The 27,373-nt window shown below is 43.3% G+C and overlaps 1 protein-coding gene across 8 annotated transcripts in view; it reads right to left on the reverse strand.

Annotated features, from left to right (window-relative positions):
- MAPT (microtubule associated protein tau) overlaps positions 1-27,373 on the reverse strand; it is a 172,869-nt gene that overhangs the window by 69,672 nt on the left and 75,824 nt on the right. The window contains exon 1 of one of the 8 annotated variants that reach the window (XM_073582384.1): positions 24,937-24,958. The exons of the other annotated variants lie outside the window; for them this stretch is intronic. The gene's annotated coding sequence lies outside the window, so the exon portion shown is untranslated. Of the gene's footprint in view, positions 1-24,936; positions 24,959-27,373 lie in introns of those variants that run through there. 8 annotated transcript variants of the gene reach the window in all.

Raw genomic sequence — 27,373 nt, forward strand, 5'->3', positions numbered from 1 at the left:
TATAAAAATCCGCAGGTAAATCTGCAGGTCAAAAGACCTGCGGTTTACCTGCGGTTTAGCCCTGCGGTTTCACACCTCTACAATGGTGAAGGTGTGAAACCGCAGCGGAATCCGCACAAAGAATTGACATGCTGCGGATTGTAACCCGCAGCAAATCCGCGCGGAAAAATCCACAGCATGTGCACAGCGTTTTTCAGATTACCATTGCAAACTATGATACTGTACAACGCAGCAGAAACTGCTGCGGACCCGCAGGGCCAGAAACGCTGCGGATCCGCAGCAGAATCCGCACTGTGTGCACATAGCTTTAGTGCTGCAAACAACCCACTTTGTTAACCCTTCAGTTACTGCCTGCCAAAAACTTATTAGGAGGCAGTGTGTATTTCCGAGCGGACTGACGCGACTCCCAGCAATCTGTGTATTTATAGGCCCTAGAGAATGAAATTCATGAGTCATGTGCTCCCAGATTTTATGGGTTACATGGGGCTGTAAATATTATGTCTGCCGCTCCCGGTTATTGGACATCTATTTTTATGAATGGCATTTTCTCAGAGAGCCACATAAAAATGTGTGATGTAATCTGTTTGCGATGCCACTCCATGAAAGACTTTTCCCTCCAATGGGCAGAACATGGATGGAGCAAGGCCTGGCATAAAATCTGAGGTAATAACACCTCACAGAGACTTATTACGTTATATTCAGATGGTGCCACTTTATGAGGCGGACAAAAACAAGTTTTCAAGCGGAATCGGTTTCAGGAAAAGCTCCTTCTATGTGGCGTTTTCTCGTCCTGAAGAGATTTTTTTTCTTAGCGTTTTTTTAGTTTCAACCATTTTATTGAAATGAAAACATCACTTAACATGAAATACAGTTGTGGCCAAAAGTATTGACACCCCTGCAATTCTGTCAGATAATACTCAGTTTCTTCCTGAAAATGATTGCAGACAGAAATACTTTGTTATTATTATCTTCATTTAATTTGTCTTAACCCCTCAAGCCCCAAAGGTGGTTTGCACGTTCATGACCGGGCCAATTTTTACAATTCTGACCACTGTCCCTTTATAAGGTAATAACTCTGAAACTCTTCCATGGATCCCGGTGATTCTGACACTGTTTTCTAGTGACATATTGTACTTCATGTTAGTGGTAAAATTTCATTCATATAACTTGCGTTTATTTGTGAAAAAAATGGAAATTTAGCGAAAATTTTGCAATTTTCCAACTTTGAATTTTTATGCCCTTAAATCACAGAGATACGGCACACAAAAAACTTGATAAGTAACATTTCCCACATGTTTACTTTACATCAGCACAATTTTGGAAAAAAAAATTTTTTGTTAGGAAGTTATAAGGGTTAAAAGTTGACCAGCGATTTCTCATTTTTACAACACCATTTTATTTTTAGGACCACTTCACATTTGAAGCCACTTTGAGGGGTCTATATGATAGAAAATACCCAAAAGTGACACCATTCTAAAAACTGCACCCCTTAAGGTGCTCAAAACCACATTCAAAAAGTTTATTAACCCTTTAGGTGCGTCACAGGAATTTTTTGAATATTTTAAAAAAAATGAACATTTAACTTTTTTTCACAAAAAAAATATTTCAGGTTCAATTTTTTTTTATTTTACCAAGGGTAACAGGAGAAATTGGACTGCAAAATTTATTTTGCAATTTGTCCTGAGTACGCCGATACCTGATATGTGGGGGGAACCACTGTTCATGGCTGAGCTCAGAAGGGAAGGAGCGCCGTTTGACTTTTTCAATGCAAAATTGGCTGGAATTCTGATCGGACGCCGTCACGTTTGGAGAGCCCCTGATGTACCTAAACAGTGGAAACCCCCCACAAGTGACCCCATTTTGGAAACTAGACCCCCCAAGGAACTTATCTAGATGTGTGGTGAGAACTTTGAACCCACAAGGGCTTCACAGAAGTTTATAACGTTCAGCGGTAAAATTAAAAAATCATATTTTTTCAACAAAAATGATCTTTTCACCCCCAATTTTTATTTTCCCAAGGGTAACAGGACCATAAAAGTTATTGTGCAATTTGTCCTGAGTACGCTGATACCCCACATGTGGGGATAAACCACTATTTGGGCGCATAGCAGAGCTCGGAAGGGAAGCAGCGCCATTTGACGTTTTTGGCTGGAATTGAGATCGGACACCATGTCGCGATTGGAAAACCCCTGATGTACCAAAACAGTGGAACCCCCCCACAAGTGACACCATTTTGGAAACTAGACCCCCCAAGGAACTTATCTAGATGTGTGGTGAACGCTTTGACCCCTCCAGTGCTTCGCAGAAGTTTATAACGCCCGGGTGTGAAAATAAAAAAATCGTATTTTTTCCACAAACATGATCTTTTAGTCACCAATTTTTTTATTTTCCCAAGGGTAACAGGAGAAATTGGACCCCAAAAGTTTTTGTCCAATTTGTCCTGAGTACGCTGACACCCCATATGTGGGAGAAAAATACTATATGGGCACACGTCGGGTCTCGGAAGGGAAGTAGTGACGTTTTGGAATGCAGACTTTGATGGAATGGTCTGCGGGTGTCATGTTGCCTTTGGAGAGCCCCTAATGTACCTAAACAGTGGAAACCCCCCACAAGTGACCCCATTTTGAAAACTAGACCCCCCACGGAACTTATCTAGATGTGTGGTGAGCACTTTGAACCCCCAAGTGCTTCACAAAAGTTTATAACGCCCGGGCGTGAAAATAAAAAGATAATTTTTTTCCACAAAAATGATATTTTTGCCCCCATTTTTTTATTTTCCTAAGGGTAACAGGAGAAACTGGACCCCAAAAGTTGTTTTGCAATTTGTCCTGAGTAGGCTGATACCCCATATGTGGGGGTAAAACACTGTTTGGGCGCATGGCAGAGCTTGGAAGGAAAGGAGCACCATTTGACTTTTTCAACTCAGAATTGGCTGGAATTGAGATCAGACGCCATGTTGCATTTGGAGAGCCCCTGATGTGCCCAAACAGTGGAAACCCCCAATTCTAATTCCAACCCTAACCCCAACACACCCCTAACCCTGGCCCTAACCCTAGCCCTAACGGGAAAATGGAAATAAATACATTTTCTTTTAATTTTATTATTTTTCCCTAACTAAGGGGGTGATAACGGGGGGTTTGATTTACTGTTTATGGCGGCTTTTATGTTTGGTAGCTGTCGCACGCTAAAAGACGCTTTTTATTGTAAAAAGTTTTTGCATCACAACATATTGAGAGCTATAATTTTTCCGTATTTTGACCCACCGAGTCATGTGAGGTCTTATTTTTTGCGGGACGAGTTGACGTTTTTATTGGCACCATTTTCGGGCACGTGACATTTTTTGATCGCTTTTTATTCCGATTTTTGGGACGCAGAATGAACAAAAACCAGCGTTTCATGAATTTCTTTTGGGGGGGTGCGTTTACACCGTTCCGCATGCGATAAAATTGATAAAGCGGCTTTATTCTTCGGGTCAGTACGGTTACAGCGATACCTCATTTAGGTCTTTTTTTTATGTTTTGTCGGTTTTATGCAATGAAAACTATTTTATATAAAAAATAATTATTTTTGCATCGCTTTATTCTGCGAGCTATAACTTTTTTATTTTTTCGCTGATGATGCTGTATGGCGGCTCGTTTTTTGCGGGACAAGATGACGTTTTCAGCGGTACCATGGATATTTATATGCGTCTTTTTGATCACGCGTTATTGCACTTTTTGCTCGGCGGCATGATAATAAATCATTATTTTTTGCTTCGTTTATTTTTATTTTTTAAGGGGTTGGCTAAATGGTTTAACTAACTAATGGGACAGTTTTATAGGGCAGGTCGTTACGGACGCGGCGATACCAAATATGTGTACTTTTATTGTTTTTTTTTTATTTTCAAAAAATGAATTTATTGGGGGAATTTTTTTTTTTCCTAATTTATTTGGCGATTTTTTTTTTAATTATTTTAACACTTTTTTTTACTTTATTACATTGTCCCAGGTGGGACATCACTGTCCTGTGACAGATCGCTGATCTGTCACAGGTACTGCTGCAGACTTCCTCATGCCTGTCCTTTGCAGGCAATGAGGAAGCCGGCTCCCTGCAGGCCCCCGTCGCCATCTTGGATTCGGGGGCCTGCAGGGAAGGATCCCCCCGCAGAAGCGCTGCACATAGCACTGTGGTGGGGGGCTCAGGGAAGCACGGAGGGAGCCCCCTCCCTGCCGATGCTTCCCTTTAACCCCCGGTACACCGCGATCGTGTTTGATCGCGGTGTACAAGGGGTTAACGTGTCGGGGGCGGTCCATGACCGCCCCTGACACATTGTGCCGGGTGTCAGCTGTGATAATCAGCTGACACCCGGCCGCGATCAGTAGCGCTCACCACGTGGGCGCCGCTGATCGCTATGACGTACTATCCCGTCCCTGGGAATTAAGTCCCAGGGCACATGGACGGGATGGTACGTCTCATGGCAGAAAGGGGTTAAATGAAAAAACACAAAAAGAATTGTCCTAAAGCCAAATTGGATATAATTCCACACCAAACATAAAAAAGAGGGTGGACAAAAGTATTGGCACTGTTCGAAAAATCATGTGATGCTTCTCTAATTTGTGTAATTAACAGCACCTGTAACTTACCTGTGGCACCCAACAGGTGTTGGCAATAACTAAATCACACTTCCAGCCAGCTGACATGGATTAAAGTTGACTCAACCTCTGTCCTGTGTCCTTGTGTGTACCACATTGAGCATGGAGAAAAAAAAGAAGACCAAAGAACTGTCTGAGGACTTGAGAAACCAAATTGTGAGGAAGCATGAGCAATCTCAAGGCTACAAGTCCATCTCCAAAGACCTGAATGTTCCTGTGTCTACCGTGCGCAGCGTCATCAAGAAGTTTAAAGCCCATGGCACTGTGGCTAGCCTCCCTAGATGTGGACAGAAAAGAAAAATTGACAAGAGATTTCAACGCAAGATTGTGCGGATGTTGGATAAAGAACCTCAACTAACATCCAAACAAGTTCAAGCTGCCCTGCAGTCCGAGGGTACAACAGTGTCAACCCATACTATCCGTCTGCGTCTGAATGAAAAGGGACTGTATGGTAGGAGACCCAGGAAGACCCCACTTCTTACCCCGAGATATAAAAAAGCCAGGCTGGAGTTTGCCAAAACTTACCCGAAAAAGCCTAAAACGTTTTGGAAGAATGTTCTCTAGTCAGATGAGACAAAAGTAGAGCTTTTTGGGCAAAGGCATCAACATAGAGTTTACAGGAGAAAAAAAGGCATTCAAAGAAAAGAACACGGTCCCTACAGTCAAACATGGCGGAGGTTCCCTGATGTTTTGGGGTTGCTTTGCTGCCTCTGGCACTGGACTGCTTGACCGTGTGCATGGCAATGAAGTCTGAAGACTACCAACAAATTTTTCAGCATAATGTAGGGCCCAGTGTGAGAAAGCTGGGTCTCCCTCAGAGGGCATGGGTCTTCCAGCAGGACAATGAGTCCAGACCTGAATCCCATAGAACACCTGTGGAGAGATCTAAAAATCGCAGGTTGGAGAAGGCACCCTTCAAATATCAGGGACCTGGAGCAGTTTGCCAAAGAAGAATGGTCTAAAATTCCAGCAGAGCATTGTAAGAAACTCATTGATGGTTACCGGAAGCGGTTGGTCGTAGTTATTTTGGCTAAAGGTTGTGCAACCAAGTATTAGGCTGAGGGTGCCAATACTTTTGTCTGGCCCATTTTTGGAGTTTTGTATGAAATGATCAATGTTTTGCTTCTTGCTTCATTCTCTTTTGTGTTTTTTTCATTTAAGACAAATTAAATGAAGATAATAATACCAAATAATTTGTGTTTGCAATCAATTTCAGGAAGAAACTGAGTATTATCTGATAGAATTGCAGGGGTGTCAATACTTTTGGCCACAACTGTACAATCACATTAGGCTGTGTTCAAACACAGCGTTTTTTTAGCGGTTTTTACCGCGGTTTTCACTATAAAACCGCTATAAAACCGCTAAAAATAAGGTGCACAGTCATTTCTATGCATTTTGCACTTTTTGTGCACATTGATGCGTTTTTTACCGCGAAAAAACCGCATCGCGGTAAAAACCGCAGCATGCACATTAATTTTGCGTTTTTTTCCGCGGTTTAGGCTTCTCCCATGCTTTTAGAAACCGCTGCGGTAAAAACGCATCAAAAACGCATCAAAACCGCACAAAAACCGCCGCGGAAAAATAGGTGCGGTTTCTGGGAAGGGATTCAGGTTTTTGTGCAGAAATTTTCTGCAACGTGTGCACTTAGCCTTAGAGTACAAGGATCCCCTCGCAGGGGGAAATACATAGGAAGAAAAAGGCACTTAACATCATACGGTATCCTTGACTACAGAATCTTTGTTTAGAATATGTATAGAAAGACTTTTATAACACAACTAAGTTAAACTTAAAGGGATGGGAAGGGAAAGTGGGGAATTTAAAGTGAGTGCCGATAATACAAGATATACCAACGTGGGACACCAATGTACCTGCTTTAGAGTCTCTGATTGTAAGGAGCCACTGCCATGCCAGTATATTATATAGATAAAGATATAATTTTGGAAAGGTCATCATCTCTATGTGTCTGAATCCAAGGACCCCAGATACCTCGAAAGTTTTCGAAAGAATCAGATCTGATGGCTTCTATTTTCTCATATAACATCAGATTGACCCTTCTCCTCACCTGCGTAATTGAGAGCGTACTAGTTTTTCATCTGCTGGTTATGTGATTTCTTGTTGCCATAGCAATAAAGTCAACGAGACGGCAAGTCCTATTGTTAGCATTGATTGGTCTGTCCCCCAGCAGAAGAACCGACGGTGACAGAGGTACAGTTGTGGCCAAAAGTATTGACACCCCTGCAATTCTGTCAGATAATACTCAGTTTCTTCCTGAAAATGATTGCAAACACAAATTCTTTGGTATTATTATCTTCATTTAATTTGTCTTAAATGAAAAAACACAAAAGAGAATGAAGCAAAAAGCAAAACATTGATCATTTCACACAAAACTCCAAAAATGGGCCAGACAAAAGTATTGGCACCCTCAGCTTAATACTTGGTTGCACAACCTTTAGCCAAAATAACTACGACCAACCGCTTCCGGTAACCATCAATGAGTTTCTTACAATGCTCTGCTGGAATTTTAGACCATTCTTCTTTGGCAAACTGCTCCAGGTTCCTGATATTTGAAGGGTGCCTTCTCCAAACTGCCATTTTTAGATCTCTCCACAGGTGTTCTATGGGATTCAGGTCTGGGACTCATTGCTGGCCACCTTAGAAGTCTCCAGTACTTTCTCTCAAACCATTTTCTAGTGCTTTTTGAAGTGTGTTTTGGGTCATTGTCCTGCTGGAAGACCCATGACCTCTGAGGGAGACTCAGCTTTCTCACACTGGGCCCTACATTATGCTGCAAAATTTGTTGGTAGTCTTCAAACTTCATAATGCCATGCACACGGTCAAGCAGTCCAGTGTCAGAGGCAGCAAAGCAACCCCAAAACATCAGGGAACCTCCACCATGTTTGACTGTAGGGTCCGTGTTCTTTTCTTTGAATGCCTCTTTTTTTCTCCTGTAAACTCTATGTTGATGCCTTTGCCAAAAAAGCTCTACTTTTGTCTCATCTGACCAGAGAACATTCTTCCAAAACGTTTTAGGCTTTTTCAGGTAAGTTTTGGCAAACTCCAGCCTGGCTTTTTTATGTCTCGGGGTAAGAAGTGGGGTCTTCCTGGGTCTCCTATCATACAGTCCCTTTTCATTCAGACGCCGACGGATAGTACGGGTTGACACTGTTGTACCCTTGGACCCCAGGGCAGCTTGAACTTGTTTGGATGTTAGTCAAGGTTCTTTATCCAACATCCGCACAATCTTGCGTTGAAATCTCTTGTCAATTTTTCTTTTCCGTCCACATCTAGGGAGGTTAGCCACAGTGCCATGGGCTTTAAACTTCTTGATGACACTGCGCACGGTAGACACAGGAATATTCAAGTCTTTGGAGATGGGCTTGTAGCCTTGAGATTGCTGATGCTTCCTTACAATATGGTTTCTCAGACAGTTCTTTGGTCTTCTTTTTTTTCTCCATGCTCAATGTGGTACACACAAAGACACAGGACAGAGGTTCAGTCAACTTCAATCCATGTCAACTGGCTGGAAGTGTGATTTAGTTATTGCCAACACCTGTTAGGTGCCACAGGTAAGTTACAGGTGCTGTTAATTACACAAATTAGAGAAGCATCACATGATTTTTCGAACAGTGCCAATACTTTTGTCCACCCTCTTTTTTATGTTTGGTGTGGAATTATATCCAATTTGGCTTTAGGACAATTCTTTTTGTGTTTTTTCATTTAAGACAAATTAAATGAAGATAATAATAACAAAGAATTTGTGTTTGCAATCATTTTCAGGAAGAAACTGAGTATTATCTGACAGAATTGCAGGGGTGTCAATCCTTTAGGCCACAACTGTAGTTTCCTACCCAAGATAGTATCAATTAATTTTACTACATCTTTCCACAGAGACTTCACTATCGGACATGTCCACCAAATATGGAGAGTATCTCCATCGTCAGTGCACCCTCTAAAACAGTTGCCAGGAACCGAATGGTAAATATTGTGCAGGAAGCTAGGTACATAGTGTATTCTAAAAAACAATTTAAGAGAAGTCTCAGTAAGTGAAACTTGATTACTGCCCCTCATTATATTTTCATAACATCTGAACCACCTTGAGGTGTGAGGGAGATTCGTAGGTCTGCCTCCCACTGCTACATAGTCTTCAATTTCAGGCCATCTCTGGGTAATAATAATAATAATAATAATAATAATAATAAATTTTATTTTTATAGCGCCGACATATTCCGCAGCACTTTACATTTCAGAGGGGATTTGTACAGACAATAGACATTACAGCATAACAATAATCACATACAGTAGATTATAACAAATACCAAGAGAAAAGAGGGCCCTGCTCTCAAGCTTACAGTCTATGAGGAAAGAGGTAGACACAAAAGGTGGGTGGTAACAGTTGCCCTGATTGTATGGACCAGCCATAATGTTAAGTGTGTAACAGTACAGACACAGAGGGCTAATGGATGCATAAAGCATGTAGGAACATGATGCGGGAAATCTGGTTATGGTAAAACTTTTGGCTGTGCCACACAGGGATAGATTAGGTTAATGTGTTGAGGCGATAGGCCAGTCTGAATAAATGCGTTTTCAGGGCACGCTTAAAATTGTGGGGATTGGGGACTAATCGTATTGACCTGGGAAGAGCATTCCAAAGAATTGGCGCGGCACGTGTAAAGTCTTTGAGACGGGAGTGTGAGGTTCTGACTATTGAGGATGCTAACCTCAGGTCATCAGCAGAACGGAGGGTGCGGGTAGGGTGGTATACTGAAACAAGGGAGGAGATGTAGGGTGGTGCTGAGCCATGGAGGGCTTTGTGGGTGAGGGTAATAAGTTTAAACTGAATTCTGGAGTGGATGGGTAGCCATTGTAATGACTAGCACAAGGTAGAGGCATCGGTGTAACGATTGGTGAGGAATATGATCCTGGCTGCAGCATTCAAGACAGATTGGAGAGGGGAGAGTTTGGTAAAAGGGAGACCGATTAGAAGAGAGTTACAATAGTTGAGACGAGAATGAATAAGAGAAACAGTAAGAGTTTTTGCAGACTCAAAAGTAAGAAAAGGTCGAATTCTAGAAATGTTTTTGAGGTGCAGATGACAAGAGCAAGCCAGTGATCGAATGTGGGGGGCAAAGGAAAGCTCGGAATCAAGTATGACCCCAAGACAGCGGGCCTGTTGCTGGGGAGTAATAGTGGAACCACCCACAGAAATAGCAATGTCGGGTATAGGTACATTAGTAGAGGGAGGAAACACCAGGAGTTCAGTCTTTGACAGGTTCAGTTTCAGATATAGAGAGGACATGATATTAGACACAGCGTTTAGACAATCGCCGGTGTTTTCTAGAAAGGCTGGCGTGATGTCAGGCTGGCGTGATGTCAGGAGAAGAAGCGTATAATTGGGTGTCATCAGCATAGAGATGGTACTGGAAACCAAATCTACTGATTGTTTGACCAATAGGGGCAGTGTACAAGAAGAAGAGGAGGGGGCCTAGAACCGATCCTTGAGGGACCCCAACAGTAAGGGGAAGGTGAGAGGAGGAGGAACCGGCAAAAGATACAATAAAGGAGCGGTCGGAGAGATAGGAGGAGAACCAGGAGAGAACGGTGTCCTTGAGGCCAATGGAACGGAGCATAGTGAGGAGGAGCTGATGATCCACAGAGTCGAATGCTGCAGAGAGATCCAAGAGAATTAGCATGGAGTAATGACCATTTGATTTAGCTGTTAGCAGATCATTAGAGACTTTAGTGAGGGCAGTTTCAGTGGAGTGTAAAGAGCGGAAACCGGATTGGAGAGGGTCGAGAACAGAGTTTTCTGAGAGATAGCGGATAAGACGGGAGTGGACCAGGCGTTCCAGGAGTTTAGAGATGAAGGGAAGATTAGAGACAGGTCTATAGTTAGCGGCACAGTTTTGGTCGAGGGATGGTTTTTTAAGTAGTGGATGTATGATGGCATGCTTAAATGAGGAGGGAAAGATACCAGAAGAGAGAGAGAGGTTAAATATTTTAGTTAGGTGAGGGGTGACAGCAGGGGAAAGGGACTGGAGGAGATGTGACGGAAATGGGTCACTGGTGCAAGTGGTTGGGCGAGAAGATGCAAGGAGCCTGCTTACTTCTTCTGTGACTGGTTCAAAATCGGAAAGTGAGCTAGATACAGTGGGGGAGGGAGGACAGTGCATGGTATGAGGTGATTGGGAGATAATTTCCTGTCGAATCTGGTCAATTTTTTCTTTGAAGTAATTAGCCAGATCGTCAGCTCGGAGCTCCGTGGTTGGGGCCTGTACTCTTGGATTGAGTAGAGAATGAAAAGTGTAAAAGAGACGTTTCGGGTTATTGGACAGTGAGGTGATGAGGGTGTTGAAATAGGTTTGTTTGGAGAGGTGAAGGGCAGTGTTGTATGTTCTAAGCATAAACTTAAAATGGATGAAATCTTCGTGTAGATTGGATTTTCTCCACAGACGTTCGGCGCACCTGGAGCACCGCTGCAGGAAACGTGTTTGCACCGTGTGCCAGGGTTGTCGCCGTCTGCGTTGTGGTGTTCTATTTATAGGGGGTGCAAATTCATCCAGGACACTTTGAAGTGTTTCATTGTAATGCTTCAATGCAGAATCAGGACATGAGAGGGAGGAGATAGGGGCCAATGAAGACTGTAAGTTCTCCATAAGTTTCTGGGTGTTAATGGCCTGTATGTTTCTACAAGTCTGGACAGTGGTGTGACCTGAGCAGCCTGGCAGTTCTTGATAGAGAATGAAAGAAGATTGTGGTCAGAGAGCGGGAGAGGGGAGTTTGCAAAATCATCCACTGCACAAAGCCAAGAGAAGACCAAGTCAAGGGAGTTACCGTCTTCATGCGTTGGAGAATTAGTAAGCTGCGAAAGGCCAAATGAGGAGGTTAGAGATAAAAGGTGAGTAGCAGATGATGAGAGGGGAAGAGCAATGGGGATGTTGAAATCTCCCATGATGAGGGTAGGGATGTCACAGGAGAGAAAATGTGGAAGCCAAGTGGCAAAATGATCCAGGAACTGATGGGAGGGGCCGGGAGGACGATACACCACCGCCACTCGCATGGAGAAGGGGGTGTAGAGTCTGACGGCATGGACCTCAAAAGAAGGGAAGACTAGTGAGGGTAGTTGAGGGATAACCTGAAAGGTACATTTTGGTGATAGGAGCAGACCAACGCCTCCACCTGCTCTATTGTCTGATTTTGGGGTATGAGAGAAGTGTAGCCCCCCGTATGAAAGAGCAGCAGCAGCGGTAGTGTCTGACTGCTGGATCCAGGTTTCAGTAAGAGCCAGGAGGTTAAGAGAATTAGAAAGGAAGAAGTCATGAATGAAGGAGAGCTTGTTACACACTGAGCGAGAATTCCAAAGTGCACAATTAAGAGAGACAGATGGCATGCAGGAAATATTAATAAGATTAGAGGGGTTTCTGAGTGTAGCAGTCGGGGGGTTTGACTTTCCATAACATGGGGGACCAGGGTTGGGAGCAATGTCTCCTGCGACTAGGAGATGGAGGACAGAAAGAGTGAGCAGATGGTTAAGTGATTTGTGAGAGCGTCTCTGATGTTGAATGGTGGGACTGACTGGATCTGTGCAATTTAACAATGTGAAAAGAGCGTGAGTGCTATACATAGGAGAGGAAAGGAGCGAGGGGCCGATATGGATGGAGTGTAGAGAGTTGATGCCAGGGCGGTGGATGTGTGTGAATGCAGCGACCAGAATAAAAATTACACAAATGCATATGGTATATATTTGTTGTACTCCTAATGTACAGGGAGTAGATGTATATAAATGTCTTACCTGTCTCCTGCCCTGTCTAACTGCCATGTTATAACTGCCAGTAGTACTTTGATACATGTACTTCGATTACATGTGCATAAATGCCACCCCTGCATAAATGCTCCCCCTAGCTAGGTCTGAATATATAGGATTTGTTTGATCTGGGTTTGATCTGGGTTAGTTAAATATAGAATAAAGATGGGATATAAGGCCATTGCCAAGTGGGTCATATAGACATTTTAGTTCGTATGTTGTAGGTTGTACGTTTGAGGAGCCAACCGTTAGGTTTTGCAGGAAATGAAAAATTTGTTCAAGTCGGAAAGTCTCAGACCTCGGGACTTGATATTTTGCGATGAACTCTTGTTTTGACATTAGTTTGAAGTGGGTAGTTAAATTTTGTAGCCTAGTTAGCTTATTCTGCTGCCACCATACGTGGTTTCGGGATGTAACTCCTGGTGGGAACATGGGATTATTAAACAGGTTCAGGAGAGGAGAGGGATGAGATTGCAACGCAAATTGGAACCTATTCGCTCTCCAGATTCGCAGGGAGTGAAAGGTATATGGCGAATGTTTAGCCAAATCTTTCGGTAAAGGCCCCGTGGCCCAAATTAGGCTCTCTAAGGAGTAAGGAGCTATTTGAGAATTTTCTATTTGCGGCCAGATAGGTGTGTGTTGTTGCGCATTTACCTCTGCTAGCTGGGCGATCTGAGCCGCCCTATAATAAAGAGTAAAGTTTAGTAGCGAGACTCCTCCCTGTCTTTTGTGTCTAAACAGAATTTGCTGGGAAATACGGGGCTTTTTATTGTTCCAGACAAAACGTAGTATATGTGAGTGTATCATTTTGAATGTCATTAGGGGAATTGAAATAGGCAAGGATCGGAACAGATATAAAAATTGAGGCAAGGTAACCATTTTAACCGAGTGCACCCTTCCCAAAAAGGAAAGAGATGGGGATGACCATTTTGATAAAGATTGCGTTAGTTTTTGGAGGAGGGGAGCGTAATTATATTTAAATAGCATGGACTTAGATAAAGTAAGGTTAATTCCTAGATATGTAATGTAATGCTTTGCATGTCGGAAGTGAAAGTTCTCTACTATTGAAGCTTGTTCGGCAGGAGGAGTGATCAGAAACATAATCTCTGATTTATCGATATTGACCTTTAAGCCTGAGATTTCCTCAAAAGAATTAAGTGTATTTAAGAGATTCGGCAGGGATATATGGGGATTTTTCATGGTCAAAAGTAGGTCGTCGGCAAACAGACTGACCTTGTATTCATGTCTACCTATAGTTTGGCCTGTGATATTGGGGTGTAAACGGATCTTCTGCGCTAGTGGTTCCATCACTAGAGCGATTAGGGCTGGAGATAGGGGGCACCCTTGCCTGGTTCCTCTGACGATAATTATTGGTTCTGGAGTGGTCGAGGGTAATTTTAAATAGGCAACCAGAGTATTGTATAGAAGTTTGAGTCGATTAATTGTTGTGAAACCCCCATTTTGTGCAAGATATTAAACATATATAACCAAGTAACGGTGTCAAAAGCTTTCTCTATATCTAAAGCTAGGAAGGTTAAGGGGGTTTTATGTTTGTTGGCGTTATGTATAAGGTTTAGGTTTTTACGAATGTTATCCGGGGCTTGTCTGGTTGCGATGAATCCAACCTGATCTTTGTGAATAAGACTAGGTAGGCATTTATTAATTCTATTGGCTATTATGGAGGAGAAAATCTTAAGATCCACGTTGTGTCGATGTCATTTTCTCTTCAGTGATAGGGGAATGTAATGTATCAGCGTAAGCCGGAGTTAGGGAAGGTAGTGGTACATTAGCTAGAAAATCATCCAATTTGGGCAATGAAAAATTCGTGCTATCAGTGTATAGATTTTGAAAATAAGTTTGGAATATTTTGTAAATTTTGTTCGGGTTAAAAGTAGTTTGGGATTGTTCATCTTTTATAGAGAAAATAGAGTTTAATCGCTCTTTTCGTTTTAATTTTCGAGCAAGCATTCGGTCCATTTTATTAGAGAACCGATAGAATGTCGCTTGCGTCCACCTGATTGCTCTTTCCGTACGAGTCGTTAGCAAAGTGTTTAGCTGAAGTTTTAAGTCATAGATTCGCTTAGTTAAGTATAGAAAGGGGTGTGACTGATTGGCGGTTTCTAATTTATAAAGTTCATTCTCGAGAGTCAATTGCTCCTTAAGACGAGTCCTCTTTTTTTGGGATGCTATCCTAATGAGTACACCAGTGATATATTTTTTATGAGCCATCCAAACATTACCCATAGAGGTGTCAGGGGTGATATTAGAAAAGAAGAAGGCATTGAGCTCATGTTCGACCAATATTCGCGTTTGAGGATCAGAAAGCAAAGATTCATTCAGTCTCCACGTATACAGACATGCAGTTTCCACGCTTAATTTAAATACAGAGAGTACACTATCATGGTCGGACCAAGAGGAGGGGACATGTCTGGAATACATCAATGACGGTATGTTTTCTGAATTAGTTAGAATCCAGTCAATCCTGGAGTATGAATGGAAAGCTCTAGAAAAATAGGTATAACCTATGGATTGTCCATGAGATTCCCTCCATGTATCAACCAGATGATGAGCTTGCAAGATACCATCAAAGATAGTTTTTTCCCTCCTTGACATGTCAGGCCTCCCCTTATTAGAGCTATCAAGGGTTGGGTTTATAGTCAGGTTAAAATAGCCCCCACATATGATAGTGTCATAGGATATGGACCTTAAAGATCTTGCAATAGATTTAATTGTTTTCATTTGAAATGTCGGGGGTGCATAACAATTCACAAGACAGATTCGCCTCTCCTGGACCGTGCCCCAAAGGATTATATATCCACCCTCTGTGTCCACGACCAAACCCTCCTGTATAAATGGGAAGGAATTATGTAGCAATATAGCGACACCTCTCGTTTTTTTTTTATCATGGGTGGCAAGAAAAAATCTCGAGTAAAGCTTATGAAAAAATTTGGGAGATGAGTTATTAGAGAAATGAGTAGTTATTAGAGAAATGAGTTTCCTGCAGGAAAAGCACATCAGGGGAATGTTTCTGGTAATCAATAAAGGCGCGTTTTCTTTTTATCGGGGAGTTGAACCCCCTAACATTGTGCGATAGTACCTTATACATTAGGTATGCATAGAGAGATTCTAATGAAATTTCTAATTAAACTACGACCTGGAACAAGCATTTTCACCTTAATCACAAATCCAAAAATATTTTTACATCTCATCAACACTCTTTTAGGAAAAGGAGGGAAGGAAGGGTAACAAAAAATACAACAAGAGAAATGGTCACAACCAATGACCAGTTTGTGGGCTATAGTCCGCCGGCCCACTATCAGTGGAACCATAGGCAGTAACAGCCCAAAATGGAGTGGCATATTTACTCCAGGGGCACAACACTCCACTAATGGGAAAAGGAAACAATATTATTCATAAATTGTTATAAAAAGCATCAAATAGTAATACTATCAGAACGATATCTCGGCACTTTGGCCGCTCTTTGAGAATATTCCAGCACATTCGTCAATAGTGGACTCAAGAATTAGACTATTTGTTGTGCTGTGATTTACTGAGTCTAGCATGGCGAACCTCCGTCCACTCTCTGCGCGGTCTCTGTCTCTGTGGTAGGTCTCCCCAATCAGAAATCGGGATGACTGCTTTCTCCAGCGCTTTTCTCCCTTTCTCATAATTTCTTGGAGAATAGGTGGAGTTGCCGTAGGAGAAAATTAAAGCATGTGGGAATCCCCACCTGCATCTTTGCTTTTATTAAGGGTAGAGTTATATCTTTCATGGCTTTTCTCCTTATTAGAATTGCCAGGCAAATATCAGGAAACAGAGATACGGTATCCGGGACACCTGGTAAGTTGTTGAGTTTTCGAGCAGCGGATAGAATCAGGTCTCTGGATTCTTCATGGTGATGGTGCATTTTAAGGACAACATCCCTAGGTGAGGCATCAGATTTGGGGCCTCCCAAGGCACTGTGGATCCTGGTTATTTTTAAAGAATTAGGGCCTGCTTGGGGCAGGAGGGTGCAGAAGAGATTTGAGACAACCTCCATTAGATTGGAGCTACTTTCCGGTAGTCCTTTAATTCTGATATTGCCTCGGCGAGATCGGTTTTCCAAGTCACACTTTAGCTCTAGGAACTCGAGTCTAGCATCTTGTTCCTGTAGTTGCTCTCTATTATGTTCAGTGGCATCTGCTGTATCATCCATTCTTCTTTCCAAATCATTGGTTCTTTGAGCAATATCCTGGATTTGCTGCGTGAAATTGCTTACAGCAGAAGATAACTCAGCTCTGAAATTTTTTCTGAACGGTAGCCAGGAGGTCCTCCATTGTCATTTGAATCATGTTTGTTGGAGTAGTCAAGATAGTTTGCTGTGACCTCTGGGGGGAGCTCCCGGTGTTCAATTGGGTTGATTGTGACGCTGACATAGTGCGATTAGCTGGTTTTGTACGTTGAGTCATCAGTTGTGTGATCGGACAGGTATTGCTTTCTGATGTAGCAGATTTTTTGGGACGCATTGCTCAGAGACCTTCTGCGTTCTGAAAGTTATCGCATGACAATTACTTATATACAGTGCCTACAAGTAGTATTCAACCCCCTGCAGATTTAGCAGGTTTGATAAGATGCAAATAAGTTAGAGCCTTCAAACTTCACACAAGAGCAGGATTTATTAACAGATGCATAAATCTTACAAACCAAAAAATTATGTTGCTCAGTTAAATTTTAATAAATTTTAAACATACAAGTGTGGGTCAATTATTATTCAACCCCTAGGTTTAATATTTTGTGGAATAACCCTTGTTTGCAATTACAGCTAATAATCGTCTTTTATAAGACCTGATCAGGCCGGCACAGGTCTCTGGAGTTATCTTGGCCCACTCCTCCATGCAGATCTTCTCCAAGTTATCTAGGTTCTTTGGGTGTCTCATGTGGACTTTAATCTTGAGCTCCTTCCACAAGTTTTCAATTGGGTTAAGGTCAGGAGACTGACTAGGCCACTCCAACACCTTGATTTTTTGCCTCTTGAACAAGGCCTTGGTTTTCTTGGCTGTGTGCTTTAGGTCGTCTTGTTGAAAGATGAAATGACGACCCATCTTAAGATCCTTGATGGAGGAGCGGAGGTTCTTGGCCAAAATCTCCAGGTAGGCCGTGCTATCCATCTTCCCATGGATGCGGACCAGATGGCCAGGCCCCTTGGCTGAAAAACAGCCCCACAGCATGATGCTGCCACCACCATGCTTGACTGTAGGGATGGTATTCTTGGGGTCGTATGCAGTGCCATCCAGTCTCCAAACGTCACGTGTGTGGTTGGCACCAAAGATCTCGATCTTGGTCTCATCAGACCAGAGAACCTTGAACCAGTCTGTCTCAGAGTCCTCCAAGTGATCATGAGCAAACTGTAGACGAGCCTTGACATGACGCTTTGAAAGTAAAGGTACCTTACGGGCTCTTCTGGAACGGAGACCATTGCGGTGGAGTACGTTATTTATGGTATTGACTGAACCCAATGTCCCCACTGCCATGAGATCTTCCTGGAGCTCCTTCCTTGTTGTCCTTGGGTTAGCCTTGACTCTTCGGACAAGCCTGGCCTCGGCACAGGAGGAAACTTTCAAAGGCTGTCCAGGCCGTGGAAAGCTAACAGTAGTTCCATAAGCCTTCCACTTCCGGATGATGCTCCCAACAGTGGAGACAGGTAGGCCCAACTCCTTGGAAAGGGTTTTGTACCCCTTGCCAGCCTTGTGACCCTCCACGATCTTGTCTCTGATGGCCTTGGAATGCTTCTTTGTCTTTCCCATGTTTCACTCCATGTATGAGTGCTGTTCACAAGTTTGGGAAGGGTCTTAAATAGTCAGAAAAGGCTGGAAAAAGATAATTAATCCAAACATGTGACGCTCATTGTTCTTTGTGCCTGAAATACTTCTTAATACTTTAGGGGAACCAAACAGAATTCTGGTGGTTTGAGGGGTTGAATAATAAATGACCCTCTGAATAAACTTTTCACAATTTAAAAAAAAATTAAACAAAGAAATAACATTCTTTTTTGCTGCAGTGCATTTCACACTTCCAGGCTGATCTACAGTCCAAATGTCACAATGCCAAGTTAATTCCGAATGTGTAAACCTGCTAAATCTGCAGGGGGTTGAATACTACTTGTAGGCACTGTAGGTCGGTGCATACTTGTGCCCGTGGTGACAGATCTAGTGTTCCATAATTATAGTCCACCAGGATCGTCCATGCCCTCCGTGTTGGATTTTAGCAAGACATGGGGTAAATTTTATAGAACAGAGTATGCCTCCGGTGCAGTTCTGCTGCAATACCCCTTTTATTTTTCAGGAGTAAGGGGGCGTACGGGCCTGTTGGTCAGGGTAACAGCCCAAAATAGGAAAACAGACAAAAGAGAATAGGTAAAAGAGAAGAAGAAAATATTCTCTCTTCCTTCTCTTTAAATATGTGCAATTGCATCAAGAACCAGCAGGTGGAGTCCCAAGCCTTTATACCTAGAGACAGGGTATCACTGGAGATTATATGAACTCTTCTCCCTCAATTGGGGACTGGGTAGGACATACTGTATAAGGCTGTGTGCACACGCTGCGGATTAGGTGCGGATTCATCCGCGTGGATTTTGTAAAATCCGCAGGTGAAACCGCAGGTCAAAATACCTGCGGTTTTACCTGCGGATTGCTCTGCGGTTTTTCATCTCCTCAATGGAGGAGATGGCAAACCGCAGCGGAATCCGCAGAAAGAATTGACATGTCAATTCTTTCTGCAGATTGAAAACCGCAGATAATCCGCGCGGAAAATTCTGCACCGTCTGCATTGCGGTTTTTGATTCCCATAGGGAATCATGGTACTGTACACCGCAGCAAAATCCGCAGCGTGTGCACACAGCCTTACCCTCTGATAGCTAGGGTCGGGATACAGCAGGGCTCCCGCAATCTTTTCAGGCACTCTGCTAGTCAGAGAGGGTCCCACTAGTGTGCCACAATATGGCTCCTGCTGTCCTCCTGCAATATGGAGTGGTCCTGGGTGTTCCCGCAGCCCTAGCCAGTCACCCACCTCCAGGGCACAGCACGCAGCTAGCCTCCTCCTCCCTGCATTCCCGGAGTCATCTCCGGTTCTATCACCGCTCACGCCGTGGGTCGTCCGCCCACTCCAGGCTCTGCCGGATGCATAGGCCGCAGCAAGCTCCGCGGTCTCCCTCGGTGCGCCCGGCGTCCAGGAGAGAGCTCCCCCTGCGAGATCGCCAGATGACAGCAGACGGTCTCCGGTCACAGGAAGGGGGCCTCCGAACCTTCAGCACCACAGCAGCCACGATGTGATCCGGGCAGGCTTCAGGCCTGCAGCTAGGCCGCGAGTGGGTTCTTCGTCCCGGGGCACCGGGTGGACCCAGGACCAACAGGGGTTATCCTCCAGGTCCCTTCTAATGTATCTCGGTCCCCAAGGGCGGATGGGCTATAGGGAGCCCTAAATCAGGCAGATTGTTATTTTCCTGAGAGGAGCTCAGGCTGGCACGTCCTGCTCCTTCAATCGCTGGCCACGCCCCCCCTTCTTGGCGTTTTTATAACGTTTCATGAAGCATTCTGTAAATCCTTTTTAAGCGTTTTGTTTTTGTGAACGATTTTCTCACTTTTTTTTTTTAATTCATAAAACAATGAATGCAATACTAATATTTAATGAGGTGAAATTACCTCAAAAAATCTTTCAAAATGCTTAAAAGACGCACAGGCGTTATCGTAGCCTTCCTGTTGACTTCTATATTTAAAGTGTGGAGGCGCTTTATAGCCAAAAATTCCTGAAGAATTGACAGGTCACTTCTTTTAAAGGCTTGGCGTCTTTGGAAACCTGAAGCTAATAAAAAGGAAAGATGAAAAGCCTGAATGTACGGAGAACAAAGTTGTTTTTCAATTTAAATGAATAAGTAGAATCCTATTGTTTTTGAGTGCTTTTTCGGGCGTCTTTTGGAGCAGACCCACTCCAAAAGATCTCTCAAAAAAGCCGGTCTGAACATACAAGATGCTGAGAAATCGCCTCAGTGGGAGAAGGAGGAGAAAACACAGCAGCCATGTTAGGACTGTATCACTGGTGTTGCCATATTCCACTGACGGGGAATCAGAAAACCTGCGCCTGACAACGACATGTACTGCGTCTCCCATCACCAGCGGGGGACAGACACAGAACGATGTATCTGCCGCTGCTTTTCTTTGAAGTGCTAGAAACGCTTAAAGGGAAACTTTTGCTTTAATTTATGACCCAGATTAGGTGGAATTGTGTTTTAGGAGTGAGGTGTTTCAGTTTATTGGAGCACGTGCATTCTCATAGAGGACTGAAGGAGTTAAGTGACACTTAGCCCAAATTGAAGATCACCCTAGGTCTGGGGTCTTGTAGAATGTCAGACATTGTAAAACAATGACCCTGTCACCAGGGATCACTTTAGGCTATGTGCACACGGTGCGGATTCTGCTGCGGATACGCAGCGTTTCAGGCTCTGTGGGTCCGCAGCAGATTTAGGTGCGTAGTACAGTACCATTGTTTTCAATGGTAATCTGAAAAACGCTGTGCACATGCTGCAGATTTTTCCGCACGGATTTGCTGCGGGTACAAATCCGCAGCATGTCAATACTTTGTGCGGATTCCGCTGCGGTTTCACACCTTCTCCATTGTAGAGGTGTGAAACCGCAGGCTAATCCGCAGGTAAACCGTAGGTCTTTTGACCTGAGAATTTACCTGCAGATTTTTCCAAATCCGCAGCACCTCAAACTACGTGTGCACATAGCCTTAGGTGGGTACTCACTACCGCGTACCAGGAACACTCCACAAATCCTGCAGTTTTGGTAATTCTCTAACTCAATCATCAAACCATCAAGATTCTTGAATTCTGGTTAAAAATCATTTTTGCTATTGGGTTTCATTAAAACATTGTCACCGTGTGTCTGTTTTCCTGCACAGTCAAGCTCGGAATAAGATAGAGGAGTTATAAACTCCCCATCAGACCATCACATCTGGCTGACTGACAGATTCTCAGTTGACTCATTCTAGAGCCAGCAGTAGACAGTACATCACTGACACTGCAGAAAACAAATGGTGCAATTTTTAAAGAACCCAATAGCAAAATTGATTTTTCATCCCCAGTTACGGTACATGCATTTATATATAAAAAAAAAAAAAGTGGACAACCGCTTTAAGCTTACCCATTTTTCTGCTTCCAACATATCAACTTACTTTTCACTAGATGTCAAATATATACTACCCCTTCATATGCCTTCATTAGCTGTTTTGATACTATGGCTCATCGATTTATTTCTAGACAAGTTGACAGAATATGTACTGATTGTAACTGGGGGCGCTGTTTCACTGGTTTCTATAGAAAATATCAGTTACTTATAGTGGCTGTAAGTGGTACTGCAAGCAGTAAAACAAGCGGGATGTGGCCTGCTCAGATATCGCACTTTAGAGTGGACAGCTTAAATTAAAATGACCTAATGACGAATATGTACAGTATAATAGGTAGAGAAAAGTTAATTTCATGGACTTCTGTCAGTTTTCAGCCTACGTAACTATGATTGTAAGCCGATATACAAAAATTACTAGATATAGTCATACCCAGTCAGTCCACTCCAGCAGCAAACCCAACCTTCTAATGAACCAGCAATAAGCACTTCTGTGGTCAGAATGCAACGCAAGCAGCAAGGATCCTGCGGCAAATCTCCAGCCCTGAAGATATTACTCTGCATTTCAGAGTATGCAGCCGACCAATTATACGACGTCAGATAAAGCGTATCATCCATTATCAATTAATCTGACAGATGCGGTGGAGTGATCACCGCTGCGGGTCTGTGTACACGGTCATCTGTTATGCCACAGCTTGGAAAAGCAGAGTCAACGGTGCCAAATTCCACATTTAAAGGGAATCTAATCACAGGAAAACCTTTAAAAGCATGTGTGTCTTTTAGACGAGCCTTCCCTGACGCATTTTTCGTTATTCCAAGCAGAAGCCACCAGCAGAAAGCACTGGTCACCTCTTATAGCCTCTTTGTGGCTTTTGTAGCCCGAACCGATTAAAACTGGCTCAGTGGTTAGCACTACAGCCTTGCAGCGCTGGAGTCCTGGGTTCAAATCCAACCAAGGACAACATCTGCAAGGAGTCTGTATGTTCTCCCTGTGTTTGCGTGGGTTTCCTCCGGGCACTCCGCTTTTCCTCCCACACTCCAAAGACATAGTGATAGGGAATCTAGATTGTGAGCCCCATTGAGGACAGCGATGATAATGTGTGGAAACTGTAAAGCGCTGCGGAATATGTTAGCGCTATATAAAGATTATTATTAAGACTATTATTAAAAGATGTCGTGTGCACATACCCTAATATGAGATCTCCTTCCGCGATCAGTTGATCACCACAGACATCCCGGTAAAATGTCTAACAAAGTGGGCAAGTAGGGCCACCTTCATGATGTCCATATGCCTAAGGGTCTGTTCACACTGCTTCTTTTTACAGAATTTTTCAGGAGTAAAAAAAAAGCAGGGAGAAAGCACTCAAAAGAATGGTCTGATTGCTTTAAATAAAAAACAACAACTTGCTATGCAGTTTTTGGCGCATATGGAGCATCTTTTAAATGCTTCAGGCTTACAAAAACGCCAAGTGTTTAAAAGGAGTGGCGTCCATTCTGGTGTTTTCGGCTACGAAGTCACTTAATATAAGTCAGTTTAAGGCTATGTGCCCACGTAGCGATTCTGACGCAGAATAAACCTGAGCAGAATCGCACACCCTGCTCCCGGGAAAACGCATGCGTTTTTTGACGCGCTTTTGTAAGCGTTTGTCAAGCGTTTTCCTAAGCGTTTTTGCCCATATAATTGATGGTATGCGGAATCACACGCGATTCCGCAAAATTAATGAACATGCTGCGTATTTAATCGCTAAGCGTTTCCGCAGCGGTTAAAAATGCACCATTGGCACAACATGTGCGTTTTTCATTAAAAATCTATTGGATGCTTTTCTTAAGCGTTTCTGCAGCAGAATCGCTTGTCTGAAAGCGCTGCAGAAACGCTTAAAAAACGCTACGTGGGCACACAGCCTGAAAACTAAAAACAAGCCTGTGCCTTCCTTTTGTGTGTTTTTTAGCGTTTCTTTTAAAAACGTCACCATAAAAAAAAAAAATGAAGAAAAAGAAACGTTTAGGAAACAACCAAGAACTTACTACTAACAAAAGCTGTGCAAGGAGAAAAACGACAGAGAAAAGGCTTGTTTCCTGTAGTGTCTTCTGCTTGGAGGGGGACGTTTTTGAAAACCAGACACAGTGTGAACATGCTCTAAGCTTTCATTCAGACGTCCATGTTTCACTTACGCTTTATCTAAGATTTCCACGGATAAAACATGCATCCAATATAAATATATGGGCGGTTAGATATGTCCATTTTGGGGGGTGGACCGACCAGCCACAAAAAAAAACAACAGTCAGATGCCATCAGAATGTTGTACGTTTTTTTTTACTGTTTAATGGCTGGGAAATTCTTTGAAATGTTGTTTTTTTTTGCATACAAGAAAAACAGATGCTACACGGTTAGTAAGAAACAGACACTCAAACCAAAAATGGTTGAAACTTGGATACAGTACAGTCTTGTACACAAACCCACCCACTTCCAAAACAACCCCCAGATGTCTGAATGAGACCTAATGCCCCAATACCGGTGTCACGGAGGCTTTAGTTTGGCGGGGTTTTCCCACTCTACAGTGTTTACACTGCGGTGTGCTGCACAACTCCCTACACTTCATAGTGGTCGTGTATGGTATTGCAGCTCAATCACCTTCACTGTAACGCCAGGAAAAGCTGCGACTGCAGGGCCCACTGCACTGCGCACTTCACTGCACTATGAACCACTGCAAACAATGCAGATGCTACAGTGTTCAATAATGCACCGTGACCCTACAACCACATAATTAATAGAGGTACTGACAGTTGGACCCCCCAGTTACTAAGGGTAGTCCATCAGTTTTAAAATCACAACCATAAGGCCGGGGTCACACTTGCGAGTGCAATGCGAGAAACTTGCGCAAGTCTATCGCCTCAATACCCGGCACTGCCGCTGGCGTTTCGGACAGGAGCGTTCAGCAGGATAGAAAGACATGCAGCCGCACACTGCGTTCCCGAGTGCAGGCAGTGCCGGGTATTGAGGCGTGTGACCCCGGCGTAAGAATGACTTAGCTCAAGTTTAATTTCATCAGCATTTATTTCTGTGCCAAGTAAATGTCAAAGAGCACAAATAAAATAAAATTGGTGCCAAACCTAATATATATTTGCTGCCTCAATATAAGCTACTATGCATCTTATACATCATCAGCGCAAACTAGCCCCTTAATGGCTCCTTCCCACTGCGATGACGCCATGTTTTCTCTACTTGCCATTTATAAGGACATGTGGAAACACAATTTTCTTTGGTACCGGCTAGTCCTAGCCAAGATTATCATTCCCCCCACACAAGTGCATGGCAAAAGTAGCCTGAAAGTGAAACCCGCAGACCTACCTTTTACATAGGGTCCCAGTGGAATTAGGCACTTGTGTGTCAATGGGCAATATCAGCCTGAGAGCAAAGGCACTAGAAGAGACAGATAAATGCAAAGGGAGGACTCTGACGTTTATCTCATCCAGCAGGGAATCCTCATGACATGGCAAATGCTTTATCTTCAAGCTGCAGACTCCCCCTTCCCTGAAGCACTTGAGAGAGTCAGCAGTTTATCTAGAGACGCTGGCAGAATAGGGGCAATACGTGCAAGCTCTGCCCGTCTTTCATTCGGTCAGTGGCCGCAGTTGAGGAATTGGAAACGCCATCAATGAAGTTAACACTTGTCTGTGTTTACAATATAGTTGGGGGGGGGGAGATATTGCATCGAGACCCTGGATCTACATGCTAAAAACGCACAGGTGAAGAAGTAGATAGTACTGGGATCTTATAACAGGCAATACTTCAATATGGCAAGAATTCACAGGAGAAATCGCACATCATTAGTACTGCTCTGTGTCTTCAGTTCCTGCAGATCTGTGTCTCCATGGTAACAGACTACAAATAAACTGTGTGTAGTCTGCCTGCAGTTATACTCTCTTCTTCCATCTGTCCCCTACGTCTTGCCAAACTACCATATTGCATGTTAGCAATAAGCAGAAGTGGATGGAGAAGGAGTATGACCGCAGGAGCAGGCTACACAGACTTTGTTTGTAGTCTGTAACCATGGAGACGCATAGCTCTGTGTGGGAGCTGTAGAGACAAGTTGGTATTTGATTTTGTTAAAGTTGCAAAGTTGGTTCCATCCTAATCAATTTAGATGATTTCATGAAGATACTACACACATTAATTGATTGCCTGATCACTGACACCAATTTTCAATTCTAATCAATATTACTTTTCGCAACGCAGAGACTGAAAATTCCAAGAATACCATATTAAGGAAATCTAGCCCTCTAAGAATATTCATCTGTGTGCTCTGCACAGCATTACCCACTGGCCGTAGCTGATGGATGAGATGTGATCATGTGATCCATTCTTTGCCTCATTTGGCAGAGTTGTTTAGATGTTGTCTCAGTAACAGGATTTCAACTAATGCTAAGCACATAACAGGTTTCTTTAACACGCAGCTAGGGCCCAAACACAGAGGACGCTGCAATTAGCTGGGAGCACAACGACCTATAAAGCAAGCGGGTTATGACTTCACTGGAAAGTGTCAATACCAACTAAAGGAGCAAATCGGCAATTTGGGGTTGTTTTTACACATACAATATATCTCAGCAATAATGTGTAATTGATTTTCTCCCAGTTCAATGACATCCATACACTCAATATTGTTTCATGGAATAGCCAGTCTGACTACCATTCCTATACATGCTCTCCCATGTAGACAGGAAGTCAATCTCTGACTTCCTGGGAACAACTGGATGACATCATCACCTATGACAGCTCCCTATTCTGCTCCATCCTTGCTCCTCTGTATGTCCCTTATGCACAGTGATGGGGACAGCAATTCTATGTCACTGGTCTATCACTGCTGGGAAAAGTCAGAAGTACCATAGCAAAATGTGATCTTCATTAGAGGAACCACATCAGGGCTGCACTCTAATTAATCATACCATAGCTACACAACCAAAAAACGTAACCAAGTTTCCACCTGAGCTCTGCCTTTTTTTAATTTATTCCAGGATCGCACGGTTTCTTACTTACTTGGATACTCTCTACCTTCAGAAAATAAAAAGGAACCTGGCAGCGGATACATGCCATACATGATTCTGGGAGCATGTATCAGACACTGGCTGTATGATTTCAGCCATATAGCTTTTGCAAAAGGTGAAATTTGTACTGACATGAGCAGCCTGCTCAGGATCTAAAACCATAGGGTCACTCCATTTTACAGTATGGGTATTTTTCATAGCATGTGCATGAGATTTTTTAAAAAGGACTATGCAGGGACTGTGAATATGCTGCATTTTCGCAACATGGGACTGTACAATAAGAGTGCGCCTCTTTAAAATGATGTGGATGATGTCCTCAAACTGTCTCAGCATAGCATCTGACTGGCGCATGCGCAGATAATTTTGCCCAGTTCTGGACACAGCAATCAACTTTCGTCTGCGTATGAGCCGGTCCTGATGTCACTTCCAGGTCACTATCTGCCTCTGCCGCATCAATCTCTTATAAAGTGGTGCCCTCCATTTGGCGTGGATGCTGAAATACATTTGGAAGGGCATTTTAAAGCAAAAAAGCGTGGTGCAAGGGATAAGGAAACCTGTACACATGCAGATATGACCAAAATGGGGGGAAATGATCCTGTAAGCATAATAAGGCAGAAGTGAGAAGTACTGTAAGGAGGCATAATATGAGTGAAGGGGGTCTGTGAGGTTAATATATATATAAGAGGGGGGACACCACATGCATTTGGCACCAAGCTGTCTAGTCGTTTGCAATTTTCAAGCCT

This window comes from Dendrobates tinctorius, unplaced genomic scaffold, assembly GCF_039654945.1.
Source record: "Dendrobates tinctorius isolate UK_male_01 unplaced genomic scaffold, ASM3965494v1 ptg000071l, whole genome shotgun sequence".
NCBI classification, from domain to species: Eukaryota; Metazoa; Chordata; class Amphibia; order Anura; family Dendrobatidae; genus Dendrobates; species Dendrobates tinctorius.